Source organism: Rhinoderma darwinii, unplaced genomic scaffold (genome assembly GCF_050947455.1).
Source record: "Rhinoderma darwinii isolate aRhiDar2 unplaced genomic scaffold, aRhiDar2.hap1 Scaffold_478, whole genome shotgun sequence".
Lineage (NCBI taxonomy): Eukaryota > Metazoa > Chordata > Amphibia > Anura > Rhinodermatidae > Rhinoderma > Rhinoderma darwinii.
The window spans coordinates 24458-37196 of NW_027464024.1; the positions used below are offsets into that span (position 1 = coordinate 24458).

Here is a 12739-nt window from a genome sequence, read left to right on the forward strand (position 1 = left end):
GGTCCCTCATTGACACAGGAGGAGAGGTTCGTCTGTGAAAGGGGAGAAATATTAGTAAAAAAAAATATATAGTAAATAGGAGATGGAGGTGTGTGGGGGAAGGGAATTACCTGCGCGAGCCAACGGACGGCCTCCTGCCTCCTGGCATAGACATAGATACGCTGCAGCAGGGGGGCACTAGAGGGCGGCACAGGGCACCTGCTATAAAAAGATTTCTATTTTATTACACCAGAATTAAAGGGGTCATCCAGTATTAGAAAAACATAGCTGCTCTTTGTCAAAAACAGCGCCACACTTGTCCACAGGTTGTGTGTGGTATTGCAGCTCAGCCCCAACCAATAGAAAAAGATGCGACCTGTATAAAAATGACAATGTGAATAAAGCCATTGTAAGACGTCACCTCGGTCACGTATAGAAGATATAACAAAGTATCGTATCACCACCACGAAGGAGAAGCCGGAGGGGTCATAGCAAGCGCCAAACGTATCACCACCACGAAGGAGAAGCCGGAGGGGTCATAGCAAGCGCCAAACGTATCACCAACAATCGCGGCTTCTTCCGGTATTGGCGTACTGTTCATATACAACATCACAAAACATACACAATAATTCATCCATTTAACCGGAGGCCTCCAGCACCAGACCCTAGTGTTATTTACGGTCCGCAAATACGGATCCGTGGTCATCCGCATATCTCTGTCGCTCTCCGCAAATACGGTCTGAAGTGCGTATGTATTTACGGAGTCACAAAAAAAAAAAGGCTACAAATGATGTCACCAACACGTCCCAACCCCTTGAAAAGGTCACATGATCGTACGGGAATCATTTTTTGGGGGAATCCCCTGCCGTCGCATAGCAACGCTGCCGCAATAACGGACGGCTAGGGATGCACAGCCATGCAGAATTTTGCGCGAGCCCAGAGATTTCTATGGGGAGTCCGTGCCGCATTTGCGGACATGTTCTATATTTTGCGGCTCGTTTCCTCGGCCCGGACGCACATCCGTAAATATAGAAAGGTGTCCGTGGCCAATAGAAATTAATGGGTTCGCAGATTATCCGTAATTACAGATAAAAACGACAGTCCTGTGCGCGGGGCCTGAGGAAGTGTCCACCCTTTATGGCAATTCTGCAATTGCAACGTCGCCAGCCCCCCAGACCCATCAGGTTCTGGCAATAAACCCCCCACGGCCAAACCTATTACCACCACCATGCAAGATCCTCGACTACAACCTACACGGAGTTCAGCGCGGTTCTGCCATCTCCGCCCCGGACGATGTACGACTCCATGTCAGCTCTGCAAACGTTACAATAAATGCCACTAAAACTGTCGCTATTCATGGCGTCAACGTGGCAGCAAAGGTCCACGCAACATTCACGTCATTTATCCGGACATCTACCCGCTCTCTCCGAGCAAATATCAGATATGTATTTGTCAAAATAAAAAATAAAAAGGAAACGTAATAATAATAAAAATAATAATACAAAATAAATAAATATAAAAAATAAATAAAAAGGAAATGTAATAAATAAATATAAAAAAATAAAATAAATAAAAATACAAAATAAATAAATATAAAAAAAAAAAATAATAATAAAAAATAGTAAAAATAATAAATAATAATAATTTAGCACAAATGAATGGGCACAGACATGGTGAGCGTTGACCTGTGCCCACAGACCTGTCCAAACCACCGGCCTCGCTGACACATGGGGACAAAGATGCCGCTGCAGCCGGATATTGAGTTGTACTGTCTGATATTTACTTTATATAAAAGTAATGGAGGAAGGGAATAAAACAAGCACAAAAGACAAATACAACGCTCCATCTATGACAAAGAGTCACACACAAACCTGCAGGGGGAGATCCCGACCGCCCTGTCCACACACACCAGAGCTATGGAGGAGGAGGAGGAGGATGATGTCACACACGGACATGGCATCCTGCCCATCACTCATCCATCCCACAGGGCTGCCATAGTAACAGGGATGATGCTCGTTCAGGATCTCAGGCTGGCAGCTTTTTCCTGCTCCTCCACCCACTAATTGCTGCAAGCAACGACATCGAGATCACAAGCTGCAGCAGCTCAACAAGAACTCGTCGTCCTGCCTGGCACACGTCCACGGGCACCCAGTGACGTTTCTGCCAAAAACGCATTAAAATATTCCCTGACGGGCACCTTAACAACAGCCCTGGGCTCTGCCCTTTATACACATCTCCTGACTCCCATACATTGTACAAGTACCATAGGAAAAGCCCATGTAGATGCCAAAGGCGCCAGTATAGAGGGGGCACCAGCTCAGCTTTGCGCCAATCCCCCTTCCTCATCCTAAGCAGAGCTGCCATCTACATGGGCACCATGACATTAGTAAACAAGGGCGGTGGGAACCAAACCTCAGGTCATGCAATCCTCTCTCCTACAATAGATGCCATGGGGGAGATAAACGACTAAACCCACTGCCCCAGGATAGAGCTGGGGGGTGGGGCTATGAACCCTCAACAGAAGGAGAACACCCCACAGGGTCCCTTCTCCTGTATAGTAGAGGTCTAGCGTGAGATATTGCAGTTCTATATACAAGGGCCGGGATGGAGAAGGGTTAGAAGGTTTATAAAAGACATGAACATAAAAACACCATAAAAAGTTAAGTGCCAGCCCTGATATTTTATGGGGCTCATGGAAAAAGGGGGGCAGCTCCAGTTGGCACCAACCCTCTGCCCCATTGGTCTGGTGGGCTCTTCCATTCTAAAGCAGCACAGTGCCAACGAGGGAGAAGGAAGCTCAGGGTCATGCCACCTTATGAAGTGACAGGCCTTCTGCTTAAGGATGGGGCAGGGGTTGTGGACCCAGAAGGGGACCCCCATTGTGATATTTGGAGTCCCCTTCTCCTAAGTTGCATTCAGTATAGTGTAACATGGTTTACATGCAGCATCATAGAGATGGCCCATGACAATGAGGACCCCCGTGGACTGTATCCAGAAAATACAATGACAGTCAGCAGAACTAGGGCCCCGGGTAGTCCCATCTGTTTCAAGGATTGCAATGAGGGAGAGAAGAACAGGTCTGTGGGTCTCATCACCAACAAGAGCCGTGACCAGCTGCCCCAGGATGGGGTTAAGGTGGTTAGTGGCATGAACCAGTAACAGGACAGAGACCCCCCCCCCCTCCCCAAAACTATCCAGAAAATACAGCGACAGTCAGCAGAAGGATCTATAAATAAACGTGCAGAAATCCCGCACGCTCACATCCAGCGATCACACCCTCGGACTACACGGCTCGCACTTCTTCAGCAGAATTGCAGGAGATCCACCCACATATCAAGCGCGCAGCTCGCTGATGGAGGCTTAAAAACAGGAGAGAGAACAGATGCCCCAACCCTGCGGCCGTCACAGCGGATCATGAGGGTGGTAAAGCTACAGCTGCGTGTGACCTTCACAATAACAGCAAAGGCACGGACGAGCCGGCGCAGACATCCGGAGGGAATAGAGAGAAGTCACCTTTATGACAAGAGCAAAGGTCGTATTAATAACCAGCGCAGGTGCGTGACTGCGGGGCCAAGCACACGACTGCAAGCTCTTGGGGACTAGTCGCTGGACGGTTTGTCCTTGAAGCCTAATGAGCACCTCCGAAGAGACATTGTCCCCCATTACGACGAACAGAACCCTTCCCCCATCATGATGGTGGCCTCATATACAACCTGAGTCAATGTATGGAGTACATAAGTGTCTACCGTTACCCCCATACTGAGCAGCCGTCCTTCCAGAAAACCGAACACGCAAACACCAGCGTGCCCATATTTTGTGGCCAGTGTCACATGTAAACCGGGGAATAGTAACGACTGACCCCCAATATCAGACGCCAATCAATGCAGAATAATTAGACTGTTCCAATATCATTATATAAATCCAGTCTGTAGGTGGTTTACATAAATGACAACTGGCAACATTGTATCAACCCGAAGAAAGATCAGTCACCAGAACGCAAACTCCCCCATATATAGTGCTATGGTATATACCACACGAGGCTGGAAATATCACTGGCACCAAATGAAGGGGGGGGGGGGGACCTATGGTAATAAAAAATAAAAAAACACAACTCCAAGTACATTTCCCAAAAAGTTGAACATAAACTTGCCTCAAAATCAGTAAAACTTTTTGTGCTCCGTCTGCAATAAGCGCAAGCCAATAAAGAAACAACAAACCCCAGCGGTAACCAACAAGCAGAACGAATGGAGTTCCCCTTTAAGTGAACTGGTGTCAGTCCGCCAGCACATTACCATATTAATAAGGTCACCTCTGATCAGCAGCGGCCATCAAATCAGACAACGCCAAATCTATCCACATCAGCTGCCGACTACCCCACAGAACCCCCATCCTCCACAGCGCGCACACAGAACCCCCATCCTCCACAGCGCGCACGCACAGCACCCCCATCCTCCACAGCGCAAACACACAGCACCCCCATCCTCCACAGCGCAAACACACAGCACCCCCATCCTCCACAGCGCGCACAGCATCCCCATCCTCCACAGCGCGCGCACAGCACCCCCATCCTCCACAGCGCGCACAGCATCCCAATCCTCCACAGCGCGCACAGCACCCCCATCCTCCACAGCGCGCACAGCATCCCCATCCTCCACAGCGCGCGCACAGCACCCCCATCCTCCACAGCGCGCACAGCATCCCAATCCTCCACAGCGCGCGCACAGCACCCCCATCCTCCACAGCGCACACAGTGCACCCCCATCCTCCACAGCGCGCACACAGCACCCCCATCCTCCACAGCGCACACAGCACCCCCATCCTCCACAGCGCACACAGGCACCCACATCCTCCACAGCGCGCACATACACAGCACCCACATCCTCCACAGCGCGCACACACAGCACCCCCCATCCTCCACAGCGCGCACACACAGCACCCCCATCCTCCACAGTGCAAACACAGCACCCCCCATCCTCCACAGGGCGCACACAGTGCACCCCCATCCTCCACAGGGCGCACACAGTGCACCCCCATCCTCCACAGCGCACACAGTGCACCCCCATCCTCCACAGCGCACACAGTGCACCCCCATCCTCCACAGCGCACACAGTGCCCCCCCATCCTCCACAGCGCACACAGTGCACCCCCATCCTCCACAGCGCACACAGTGCACCCCCATCCTCCACAGCGCACACAGTGCACCCCCATCCTCCACAGCGCACCCCCATCCTCCACAGCGCACCCCCATCTTCCACAGCGCACACAGTGCACCCCCATCCTCCACAGCGCGCACACACAGCACCCCCATCTTCCACAGCGCACGCACAGCACCCCTCATCCTCCACAGCGCACAAACACAGCCCCCCATCCTCCACAGCACACACACAGCGCCCCCCCCCCATCCTCCACAGCTCCCCACCCGCCACAGCTCCCCACATCCTCCACAGCGCCCCCATCCTCCACAGTGCAAACACAGCACCTCCACAGCGCAAACAGCACCCCCATCCTCTACAGCACCCCCCATCCTCCACAGCGCGCGCACACAGCACCCACATCCTCCACAGCGCGCGCGCACACACACACACACACACACAGCACCCCCATCCTCCACGGCACCCCCCATCCTCCACAGCACGCGCACGCACACACACAGCACCCACATCCTCCACAGCGCGCGCACAGCACCCCCATCCTCCACAGCGCGCGCACAGCACCCTCATCCTCCACAGCGCACGCACACAGCACCCCCATCCTCCACAGCGCACACAGTGCACCCCCATCCTCCACAGCGCACACACAGCACCCCCATCCTCCACAGCGCGCACACAGCACCCCCATCCTCCACAGCGCACACACAGCACCCCCATCCTCCACAGCGCACACACAGCACCCCCATCCTCCACAGCGCACACACAGCACCCCCATCCTCCACAGCGCACACAGTGCACCCCCATCCTCCACAGGGCGCACACAGTGCACCCCCATCCTCCACAGCGCGCACACAGTGCACCCCCATCCTCCACAGCGCACACAGTGCACCCCCATCCTCCACAGCGCACACAGTGCACCCCCATCCTCCACAGCGCACACAGTGCACCCCCATCCTCCACAGCGCACCCCCATCCTCCACAGCGCACACAGTGCACCCCCATCCTCCACAGCGCACACAGTGCACCCCCATCCTCCACAGCGCACACAGTGCACCCCCATCCTCCACAGCGCACGCACAGCACCCCTTATCCTCCACAGCGCACAAACACAGCCCCCCATCCTCCACAGCGCACAAACACAGCCCCCCCATCCTCCACAGCGCAAACAGCACCCCCATCCTCCACAGCGCAAACAGCACCCCATCCTCCACAGCGCAAACAGCACCCCCATCCTCCACAGCACACACACAGCGCCCCCCCCCCCATCCTCCACAGCTCCCCACCCTCCACAGCTCCCCACCCTCCACAGCGCCCCCCACAGTGCAAACACAGCACCTCCACAGCGCAAACAGCACCCCCATCCTCCACAGCACCCCCATCCTCCACAGCACCCCCCATCCTCCACAGCACCCCCCATCCTCCACAGCGCGCGCACACAGCACCCACATCTTCCACAGCGCGCACACACAGCACCCCCATCCTCCACGGCACCCCCCATCCTCCACAGCACGCACGCACACACAGCACCCACATCCTCCACAGCGCGCGCGCACAGCACCCCCATCCTCCACAGCGCGCACACACAGCACCCCCATCCTCTACAGCGCAAACACAGCACCCCCCATCCTCCACAGCGCGCTGCAGAGGATGGGGGTGCTGTGCGCGCTGTGGAGGATGGGGGGTGCTGTGTTTGCGCGCTGTGGAGGATGGGGGTGCTGTGTGTGCTGTGGAGGATGGGGGGTGCCGTGGAGGATGGGGGTGCTGTGTGTGTGTGCGCGCTGTGGAGGATGTGGGTGCTGTGTGCGCGCGCTGTGGAGAATGGGGGTGCTGTGTGCGCTGTGGAGGATGGGGGGTGCTGTTTGCGCTGTGGAGGATGGGGGTGCTGTGTGTGCGCGCTGTGGAGGATGGGGGTGCTGTGTGTGCTGTGGAGGATGGGGGGTGCCGTGGAGGATGGGGGTGCTGTGTGTGTGTGCGCGCTGTGGAGGATGTGGGTGCTGTGTGCGCGCGCTGTGGAGAATGGGGGTGCTGTGTGCGCTGTGGAGGATGGGGGGGCGCTGTGGAGTATGTGGGGAGCTGTGGAGGATGTGGAGGATCCTCCACAGCGCAAACAGCACCCCCCATCCTCCACAGCGCAAACACAGCACCCCCCAACCTCCACAGCACCCCCCATCCTCCACAGCGCAAACACAGCACCCCTCATCCACCACAGCACCCCCCATCCTCCACAGCGCGCGCACACAGCACCCCCCATCCTCCACAGCGCGCGCACACAGCACCCCCATCCTCCACAGCGCGCGCACACAGCACCCCAATCCTCCACAGTGCACGCACACAGCACCCCCATCCTCCACCGCACCCCCCATCCTCCACGGCGCAAACAACGCACCCCCCATCCTCCAGAGTGCAAACACAGCACCCCCATACTCCACAGTACAAACACAGCAGCCCCCATCCTCCACAGTGCAAACACAGCACCCCCCATCCTCCACAGTGCAAACACAGCACCCCCCCATCCTCCACAGTGCAAACACAGCACCCCCCATCCTCCACAGTGCAAACACAGCACCCCCCATCCTCCACAGTGCAAACACAGCACCCCCCATCCTCCACAGTGCAAACACAGCACCCCCCATCCTCCACAGTGCAAACACAGCACCCCCATCCTCCACAGCGAAAACACAGCACCCCCATCCTCCACAGTGCAAACACAACACCCCCATCCTTCACAGCACCCCCATCCTCCGCAGCGCAAACACAGCACCCCCTAATCTCTTAGTGTAACACTCTGCACCCCCTTATCTTTCGCAGTGCAGCACTGTATTTCCTAATGACACAACACTTTGCCCCCCTGCATCCTCCAGAGCTGCACTCCCACGCCGCCTGCACAGGGCTCTATGCCCGTACATTGCCCCCATGTGTCCCCTCCACCCCCGGCATGAAGCCCCGGTCCGGGCGGTGTCACCTGCGGGGCTCTGCATCATGTTGCCGCAGCTCCGGCCGGCGGAGGAGGAGTGCGGGGAGGAGAGGTGCGGGCAGGGGGACACCGGGGAGCGGGGGGAGGAGTCGCTGTGTCATCGCACGTTCACTTAAAGACACAGACCATGTAGCGAAAAGCGGAGATCTGGATGAGCCGTCCCCATGGGAGGAGCCCGGCGGCATGCTGGGACTTGTAGTGCGCGGCCTCCTGATCTATCGCAAAGAATGATGGGGTGAGCAGGTATAAGAGCCCATGTGCTAGGACTGCAATTTTGGGGGGCACAGGCAGTGATGGACCCCCAAATATCAAAAGCCATTTATAGCACTGGTGTCCTTATATGGGGATCTTGGGTTCCCCCCAGACACCTGATCCCGGGTACAATCCCCCCTATTATAGATTATTTCTGATAGGATTACAGATTTTGGGGGAACGGATTTTTATAGGTCACAATGGGCCAACCTCAATGTAAGTGAAAGTCCATACACCTGGCACTACTGCCCATACAGCTCCACACTGGGTCCATGTTACGGAGCCGTAGGAGCATCACGTGCCGCTCTGTGGTGCCCCCGTGAGACGCCGTATTCTCCCCTGGAAACAATGTCTCCGTATTACAACATCTGATGGAACACGCCACAAATTTTTGAAAAAAAACTCTGTATGAAATCGGAGGCATGGCCGGGTGACATAGCGGGCTAGTGGTAACGTCGGGTGGTCTATGAGCTGGTGGACTTCCTCTATGCCCACACCTCAGCAACAACCATTAATTGCTAACACGTAAATGTGAGGACCAGGTTCAAGTTAAGGGGGCACCAGGGCTCGCATATAACGACCAGTGAGGAAAGGAGACAAACAGCAACATGTGGAATCCACTCGTTACAGTGTATCAGAGTACTGTCTTGTAAGGACCCCTGCACCTGTGTTAATTAGACACGATCAGGACTCATTTTCAGCCTCTGGATTTAAACAAGAATGTTCCCATTCTCTGACAGCAAGCAGAGATCTTCAAAATTATGAGAAATCGAAACAAATTATATTAGAAAGTTGCAGAACTTTTCATTTTACAATGAAATATATTAAAAACTACATGACAAGTGCTGAAATATTTAACTTTTTGAAGGTCAAGATCATGACACCGCATGATTGTAAGCTCTTTAAAAAAGTGGGGGTAGTGGGTCTATGAACCAGGAGATGGCTGGCTTCATGGCCACAGATGTAGCCTCACTGGTTGGCACTGGGGGTCCTGCATGGAGTTTGTATGTTTCCCCCGTGTATGAGGGGGTTCTCCAGTTTCCTTCCACACTCCAAAAACAATGGACATAATGTTGGTTACTTTATGGAAGGAGACTGAGCCCCGCTGGAGATGTATAATAATATGTGTGATATGGAAGGAGACTGTGAGCCCCGCTGGAGATGTATGATAATATGTGTGATATGGAAGGAGACTGTGAGCCCCGCTGGAGATGTATGATAATATGTGTGATATGGAAGGAGACTGTGAGCCCCGCTGGAGATGTATGATAATATGTGTGATATGGAAGGAGACTGTGAGCCCCGCTGGAGATATATGATAATATGTGTGATATGGAAGGAGACTGTGAGCCCCGCTGGAGATGTATGATAATATGTGTGATATGGGAGGAGACTGTGAGCCCCGCTGGAGATGTATGATAATATGTGTGATATGGAAGGAGACTGTGAGCCCCGCTGGAGATGTATGATAATATGTGTGATATGGAAGGAGACTGTGAGCCCCGCTGGAGATGTATGATAATATGTGTGATATGGAAGGAGACTGTGAGCCCCGCTGGAGATGTATGATAATATGTGTGATATGGAAGGAGACTGTGAGCCCCGCTGGAGATGTATGATAATATGTGTGATATGGAAGGAGACTGTGAGCCCCGCTGCAGATGTATGATATGTGTGATATGGAAAGAGACTGTGAGCCCTGCTGGAGATGTATGATAATATGTGTGATATGGAAGGAGACTGTGAGCCCCGCTGGAGATGTATGATAATATGTGTGATATGGAAGGAGACTGTGAGCCCCGCTGGAGATGTATGATAATATGTGTGATATGGAAGGAGACTGTGAGCCCCGCTGGAGATGTATGATAATATGTGTGATATGGAAGGAGACTGTGAGCCCCGCTGGAGATGTATGATAATATGTGTGATATGGAAGAAGACTGTGAGCCCCGCTGGAGATGTGTGATATGGAAGGAGACTGTGAGCCCCGCTGAAGATGTATGATAATATGTGTGATATGGAAGGAGACTGAGCCCCGCTGAAGATGTATGATAATATGTGTGATATGGAAGGAGACTGAGCCCCGCTGAAGATGTATGATAATATGTGTGATATGGAAGGAGACTGTGAGCCCCGCTGGAGATATATGATAATATGTGTGATATGGAAGGAGACTGTGAGCCCCGCTGGAGATGTATGATAATATGTGTGATATGGGAGGAGACTGTGAGCCCCGCTGGAGATGTATGATAATATGTGTGATATGGAAGGAGACTGTGAGCCCCGCTGGAGATGTATGATAATATGTGTGATATGGAAGGAGACTGTGAGCCCCGCTGGAGATGTATGATAATATGTGTGATATGGAAGGAGACTGTGAGCCCCGCTGGAGATGTATGATAATATGTGTGATATGGAAGGAGACTGTGAGCCCCGCTGGAGATGTATGATAATATGTGTGATATGGAAGGAGACTGTGAGCCCCGCTGCAGATGTATGATAATATGTGTGATATGGAAAGAGACTGTGAGCCCTGCTGGAGATGTATGATAATATGTGTGATATGGAAGGAGACTGTGAGCCCCGCTGGAGATGTATGATAATATGTGTGATATGGAAGGAGACTGTGAGCCCCGCTGGAGATGTATGATAATATGTGTGATATGGAAGGAGACTGTGAGCCCCGCTGGAGATGTATGATAATATGTGTGATATGGAAGGAGACTGTGAGCCCCGCTGCAGATGTATGATAATATGTGTGATATGGAAAGAGACTGTGAGCCCTGCTGGAGATGTATGATAATATGTGTGATATGGAAGGAGACTGTGAGCCCCGCTGGAGATGTATGATAATATGTGTGATATGGAAGGAGACTGTGAGCCCCGCTGGAGATGTATGATAATATGTGTGATATGGAAGGAGACTGTGAGCCCCGCTGGAGATGTATGATAATATGTGTGATATGGAAGGAGACTGTGAGCCCCGCTGCAGATGTATGATAATATGTGTGATATGGAAAGAGACTGTGAGCCCTGCTGGAGATGTATGATAATATGTGTGATATGGAAGGAGACTGTGAGCCCCGCTGGAGATGTATGATAATATGTGTGATATGGAAGGAGACTGTGAGCCCCGCTGGAGATGTATGATAATATGTGTGATATGGAAGGAGACTGTGAGCCCCGCTGGAGATGTATGATAATATGTGTGATATGGAAGGAGACTGTGAGCCCCGCTGGAGATGTATGATAATATGTGTGATATGGAAGAAGACTGTGAGCCCCGCTGGAGATGTGTGATATGGAAGGAGACTGTGAGCCCCGCTGAAGATGTATGATAATATGTGTGATATGGAAGGAGACTGAGCCCCGCTGAAGATGTATGATAATATGTGTGATATGGAAGGAGACTGAGCCCCGCTGAAGATGTATGATAATATGTGTGATATGGAAGGAGACTGTGAGCCCCGCTGGAGATGTATGATAATATGTGTGATATGGGAGGAGACTGTGAGCCCCGCTGGAGATGTATGATAATATGTGTGATATGGAAGGAGACTGTGAGCCCCGCTGAAGATGTATGATAATATGTGTGATATGGAAGAAGACTGTGAGCCCCGCTGGAGATGTATGATAATATGAGCACGAGGGAACGGATTTTAATTTAATTTTTTTACCAGATGATATGTTGTGATGTTTTCAGTTTGTTCTAAAGCCCCAGATGGGGGCGCCAGTAAAATGCAGAGGTGGGTAATGTAGACGCACCAACAAGTGCTATAACCTGTATATATCCTGATCCTTAGACCTCATGCCCACTTCAGTTTTTTCCTTCAGGTTGAGATCCGTTTTTGTCACTGATCGCACCCTGAACCCATTCATTTCAATGGGCCCATACACACTTCCCTTATTCCGTTCCGTCAAAAGTAGAGCATGTCCTACTTTGGTCAGTGATTTCGTGACCGTGGGGACCATAGAAGTCAATGGGTCCGTTAAAAAAACGGAAGCACACGGAAGGCTTTGATGGAAGGTTTTGACGGATCCATTGCCCTAGCAACGTCAGGGCATGCCAAAGTTCACAGACTGTGAACTCAAAAGTTCGAGCTAATACTCAATAATTAAAGTCAGTTTACCTGTGGAAGACATGATGTTAGTTGGACCGTACACCTGGAGAAAACACCTCGACACGCGTTTCGCAACCTTTGTCGGGAGTTGAATAAACTGCCCATCGCTACACGCAAACAAGATGTTTATCGCTTATGGGCATGTTTGCGTGTAGCGTTGGGCGGCATTCGCATGCGCCATTGGATATCGCTTTTTCCACTCAGCATTTAAACCCGGATAAAGAGTAGTTTATTCAACTCCCGACAAAGGTTGCGAAACGCGT

The 12739-nt window shown here is 52.4% G+C and overlaps 1 long non-coding RNA gene across 1 annotated transcript; it reads right to left on the reverse strand.

Annotated features, from left to right (window-relative positions):
• LOC142719281 (uncharacterized) lies at window positions 1–8181 on the reverse strand. The gene is made up of 3 exons (XR_012872724.1): window positions 8092–8181; window positions 111–201; window positions 1–32 (listed from the first exon to the last, which is right to left on the reverse strand). It is a non-coding gene; the product is annotated as an uncharacterized LOC142719281 (long non-coding RNA).
• Window positions 8182–12739: the final 4558 nt, after the last annotated feature.